This window comes from Arachis hypogaea, chromosome 20 (genome assembly GCF_003086295.3).
Source record: "Arachis hypogaea cultivar Tifrunner chromosome 20, arahy.Tifrunner.gnm2.J5K5, whole genome shotgun sequence".
Lineage (NCBI taxonomy): Eukaryota > Viridiplantae > Streptophyta > Magnoliopsida > Fabales > Fabaceae > Arachis > Arachis hypogaea.
Genome location: NC_092055.1, coordinates 110,087,014 through 110,092,724, shown reverse-complemented (window position 1 = coordinate 110,092,724; position 5,711 = coordinate 110,087,014). Strand labels below are relative to the sequence as shown.

Below are 5,711 nucleotides of genomic sequence, written 5' to 3'. Positions count from 1 at the left end.
CAGCACAGCTAATCATCTGTCGGTTCTCGATCATGCTGGAATAGGATTTACTATCCTTTTGCGTCTGTCACTAACGCCCTGCAATCGCGAGTTAGGAGCTCGTCACAGTCATTCAATCATTGAATCCTACTCGGAATACCACAGACAAGGTTTAGACCTTCCGGATTCTCTTGAATGCCGCCATCATTCTAGCTTACGCCACGAAGATTCCGGTTAGGAGATCTAAGAGATATTCATTCTAGCTTAATTCATGTAGAACGGAAGTGTTTGTCAGGCACGTGTTCATAGGGGAGAATGGTGATGAGCGTCACACATAATCATCACCTTCATCACGTTCTTGGGTGCGAATGGATATCTTAGAAGCGAAATAAGATGAATTGAATAGAAAACAGTAGTACTTTGCATTAATCTTTGAGGAACAACAGAGCTCCACACCTTAATCTATGGAGTGTAGAAACTCTACCGTTGAAAATACATAAGTGAAGGTCCAGGCATGGCCGAGATGGCCAGCCCCCTAAAACGTGATCAATAGTCTCCTAAGATGAACAATGGATTAAAACTGAGACCAAAGATGCCTAATACAATAGTAAAAGGTCCTATTTATAATAATCTAGCTACTAGGGTTTACAGAAGTAAGTAGTTGATGCATAAATCCACTTCCGGGGCCCACTTGGTGTGTGCTTGGGCTGGGCTTTAACTTTCCACGTGCAGAGGTCCTTCTTGGAGTTGAACGCCAGTTTTTGTGCCAGTTTGGGCGTTCAACTCTGGTTTTGGCTCCTTTTCTGGCGCTGGACGCCAGATTTGGGCAGAAGGCTGGCGTTGAACGCCAGTTTACGTCATCTATTCTTGGCCAAAGTATGGACTATTATACATTTCTGGAAAGCCCTGGATGTCTACTTTCCAACTCAATTGGAAGCGCGCCATTTCGAGTTCTGTAGCTCCAGAAAATCCACTTTGAGTGCAGGGCGGTCAGAATCCAACAGCATCAGCAGTCCTTCTTCAACCTCTGAATCTGATTTCTGCTCAAGTCCCTCAATTTCAGCCAGAAAATACCTGAAATCATAGAAAAACACACAAACTCATAGTAAAGTCCAGAATTGTGAATTTAACATAAAAACTAATGAAAACATCCCTAAAAGTAACTAGATCCTACTAAAAACAATGCCAAAAAGCGTATAAATTATCCGCTCATCACAACACCAAACTTAAATTGTTGCTTGTCCCCAAGCAACTGAAAATCAACTAGGATAAAAAGAAGAGAATATACTATAAATTCCAAACTATCAATGAAACATATCTCCAATCAAATGAGCGGGACTTATAGCTTTTTGCCTCTTGAATAGTTTTGGCCTCTCACTTTATCCATTGAGGTTCAGAATGATTGGCATCTATAGGAACTTCAGATTTCGAATAGTGTTATTGACTCTCCTAGTTCAGTATGATGATTCTTGAACACAGCTTCTTTATGAGTCTTGGCCGTGGCCCTAAGCACTTTGTTTTCCAGTATTACCACCGGATACATAAATGCCACAGACACATAATTGGGTGAACCTTTTCAGATTGTGACTCAGCTTTGCTAAAGTCCCCAATTAGAGGTGTCCAGGGTTCTTAAGCACACTCTTTTTTTTGCTTTGGACCTTGACTTTAACCGCTCAGTCTCAAGTTTTCACTTGACACCTACACGCCACAAGTACATGGTTAGGGACAGCTTGGCTTAGCCGCTTAGACCAGGATTTTATTCCTTTAGGCCCTCCTATCCACTGATGCTCAAAGCCTTGGGATCCTTTTTATTTGCCCTTGCCTTTTGGTTTTAAGGGTTATTGGATTTTTCTGCTTACTTTTTCTTTTTCTTTCTATTTTTTTTTCGCCTATATATTTTTTTTTCTGCAAGCTTTGTTCTTTGCTGCTTTTTCTTGCTTTAAGAATCATTTTTATGATTTTTCAGATTATCAAATAACATGTCTCCTAGTCATCATTCTTTCAAGAGCCAACATATTTAACATTCTTAAACAACAACTTCAAAAGACATATGCACTGTTCAAGCATACATTCAGAAAACAAGAAGCATTGTCACCACATCAATATAATTAAGCTAAGTTCAAGGATAAATTCGAAACTCATGTACTTCTTGTTCTTTTGAATTAAAACAGTTTTTATTTTAAGAGAGGTGATGGATTCATAGGACATTCATAACTTTAAGACAAAGTTACTAACTACTAATGATCATGTAATGAAGACACAAACATAGATAAGCACATAACATAGAAAACGAAAAACAGAAGAAATAAGAATAAGGAATGAATCCACCTTAGTGATGGTGGCGTTTCCTTCTTGAGGAACCAATGATGTCCTTGAGCTCTTCTATGTCTCTTCCTTGTCTTTGTTGCTCCTCCCTCATTGCTTTTTGATTTTCTCTTATTTCATGAAGCATGATGGAGTGCTCTTGATGTTCCACCCTTAGTTGTCCCATATTGGAACTCAATTCTCCTAGGGAGGTGTTGATTTGCTCCCAATAGTTTTGTGGAGGAAAGTGCATTTGAGGCATCTCCGGGATCTCATGGTGATGAGCTTCATACGCTTCTTGAGCTCCATGACTGGGCTCTCTTGCTTGCTCCATCTTTTTCTTAGTGATGGGCTTTGGAGATGAACCTTTCCATCTCCCATGACTCGGATGTGGAAGCTTTTATCTTCCCTTTCCCTCTTCTAGAGGATTCTCCGTTCTTAGATGCCATCAATGGTAATGGAAAAACAAAAAGCTTATGCTTTTACCACACCAAACTTAGAATATTGCTCGCCCTCGAGAAATAAACAAAAGAATAGAAGAAGAAGAAGAAGAAGAAGAAGAAATATGGAGAGGGAGAGGGAGATGTGATTTCGGCCAAGAGGAGTGTAGAGGGATGTGTTGTGTGAATTTGATGAAGAATGGAGGTCTTTATATAGGGTAGGGAGGGGGGGGTTAAGGTTCGGCCATATGGGTGGGTTTGGGTGGGAAATTGGTTTTGAATTTTTGAAGGTAGGTGGAGTTTATGAGGTAGGTTTATGAGGAAGAGTGGATGGATGTGAGTGGTGAAGAGGTGATGGGGAAGAGAGATTGAGGTGATTGGTGAAGGGTTTTTGGGGAAGAGTGTTTATGGGGTTGTGTGAAAGAGAGTGGTGAGAAGAAGTGAGTGGAGGTAGGTGGGGATCCTGTGGGGTCCACAGATCCTGAGTGGATCCTGTGGGGTCCACAGATCCTGAGTTGTTCAAGGATTTACATCCCTGCACCCATTAGGCATGTTAAAATGCCTTTGTACCCAACTCTGGGCGTTCAGCGCCAGGTTGGTGGCCATTTTGGGCGTTCAGCGCCCAGAAGCTGCCCATTTTGGGCGTTCAGCACCAGAACCATGCTCTGTTCTGGCGCTGAACGCCAGACAGATGCTCCTCCAGGGTGTGATTTTTCTTCTGCTATTTTTGATTCCATTTTTAATTTTTATATTTATTTTGTGACTCCACATGATCATGAACCTACAAAGACATATAACTAAGAAAAATATAGTTAGATAAATAAAAATTGGGTTGCCTCCCAACAAGCGCTTCTTTAATGTCAATAGCTTGACAGTGGGCTTTGATGGAGCCTCACAGATGTTCAGAGCATTGTTGAAACTTTCCAACACCAAACTTAGAGTTTGGATATGGGAGTTCAACACCAAACTCAGAGTTTGGTTGTGGCCTCCCAACACCAAACTTAGAGTTTGACTGTGGGGGCTTGGGTTGACTCTGCTTTGAGAGAAGCTTTTCATGCTTCCTCTCCATGGTTGCAGAGGGAGATCCTTGAGTTTTAAACACAAGGGAGTTCTCATTCCATTGAAGGACTAGTTCACCTCTGTCAACATCAATCACAGCTCTTGCTGTGGCCAGGAAAGGTCTTCCTAGGATGATGGATTCATCCTCTTCCTTTCCAGTATCCAGGACTATGAAATCAGCAGGGATGTAAAGGCCTTCAACCTTTACTAATACGTCCTCTACTTGTCCATATGCCTGTTTTCTTGAATTATCTGCTATCTCTAATGAGATTCTAGCAGCTTGCACCCCATAGATTCCCAGTTTCTCTATTACAGAGAGGGGCATGAGGTTTATTCCTGAACCAAGGTCACACAGAGCCTTAAAGATCATGGTGCCTATAGTACAAGGTATTATGAACTTTCCAGGATCCTGTCTCTTTTGAGGCAATGTCAGTTGATCCAGATCACTTAGTTCATTGATGAACAAGGGAGGTTCAACTTCCCAAGTATCAATGCCAAATAATTTGGCATTCAGCTTCATAATTGCACCAAGAAACTTGGCAGTTTGCTCTTCAGTAACATCCTCATTCTCTTCAGAAGAGGAATACTCATCAGAGCTCATGAAGGGTATAAGGAGGTTCAATGGAATCTCTATGGTCTCTAGATGAGCCTCAGAGTCCTTTGGTTCCTCAGAGGGAAGCTCCTTATTGACCACTGGACGTCCCATGAGGTCTTCCTCCTTGGGATTCACGTCCTCTCCTCTCCTCACAGGTTCGGCCATGGTGCTTATGTCAATGGCCTTGCACTCTCCTTTTGGATTCTCTTCTGTATTGCTTGGGAAAGTACTTGGAGGGATTTCAGTGATCCTTTTACTCAGCTGGCCCACTTGTGCTTCCAAATTTCTAATGGAATACCTGGTTTCATTCATGAAACTCACAGTGGCCTTAGATAGATCAGAGACTAGATTTGCTAAATTAGAAGCATTTTGTTCAGAGTTCTCTGTCTGTTGCTGAGTGGATGATGGAAAAGGTTTATTATTGTTAAACCTGTTTCTTCCACCATTATTAAAGCCTTGTAGAGGCTTTTGATCCTTTCATGAGAAATTGGGGTGATTTCTCCATGATGAGTTATAGGTGTTTCCATAAGGTTCACCTAAGTAATTTACCTCTGCTATTGCAGGGTTCTCAGGATCATAAGCTTCTTCTGCATAAGAAGCCTCTTGAGTACTGTTGGATGCAGCTTGCATTCCATGCAGACTCTGAGAGATCATATTGACTTGCTGAGTCAATATTTTATTCTGAGCCAATATGGCATTCAGAGTATCAACTTCAAGAACTCCCTTCTTCATAGGCGTCCTATTATTCACAGGATTCCTTTCAGAAGTGTACATGAACTGGTTATTAGCAACCATGTCAATGAGTTCTTGAGCTTCTGCAGGCGTTTTCTTTAGGTGAATGGATCCACCTGCAGAAGTGTCCAGTGACATCTTTGATAGCTCAGATAAACCATCATAGAATATATCCAGGATGGTCCATTCTGAAAGCATGTCAGAAGGACACTTTTTGGTCAACTGTTTGTATCTTTCCCAAGCTTCATAGAGGGATTCACCTTCTTTCTGTCTGAAAGTTTGAACATCAGCTCTAAGCTTGCTCAGCTTTTGAGGAGGAAAGTACTTGGCTAAGAAAGCCGTGACCAGCTTATCCCAAGAGTTCAGGCTATCTCTGGGTTGAGAGTCCATCCAGATTCTAGCTCTGTCTCTTACAGCAAAAGGGAAAAGCATGAGCCTGTAGACTTCAGGATCTACTCCATTAGTCTTAACAGTATCACATATCTGCAAGAATTCAGTTAAGAACTGAAAAAGATCTTCAGATGGAAGTCCATGAAACTTGCAGTTCTACTGCATCAGAGAAACTAATTGAGGTTTCAGCTCAAAGTTGTTTGCTCTAATGG

General features: G+C 41.6%; 1 non-coding gene across 1 annotated transcript; it reads left to right on the top strand.

Moving 5' to 3' along the window:
• Positions 1 to 5,301: 5,301 nt before the first annotated feature.
• LOC112786992 (small nucleolar RNA R71) lies at positions 5,302 to 5,409 on the top strand. The gene has a single exon (XR_003194431.1). It is a non-coding gene; the product is annotated as a small nucleolar RNA R71 (small nucleolar RNA).
• Positions 5,410 to 5,711: the final 302 nt, after the last annotated feature.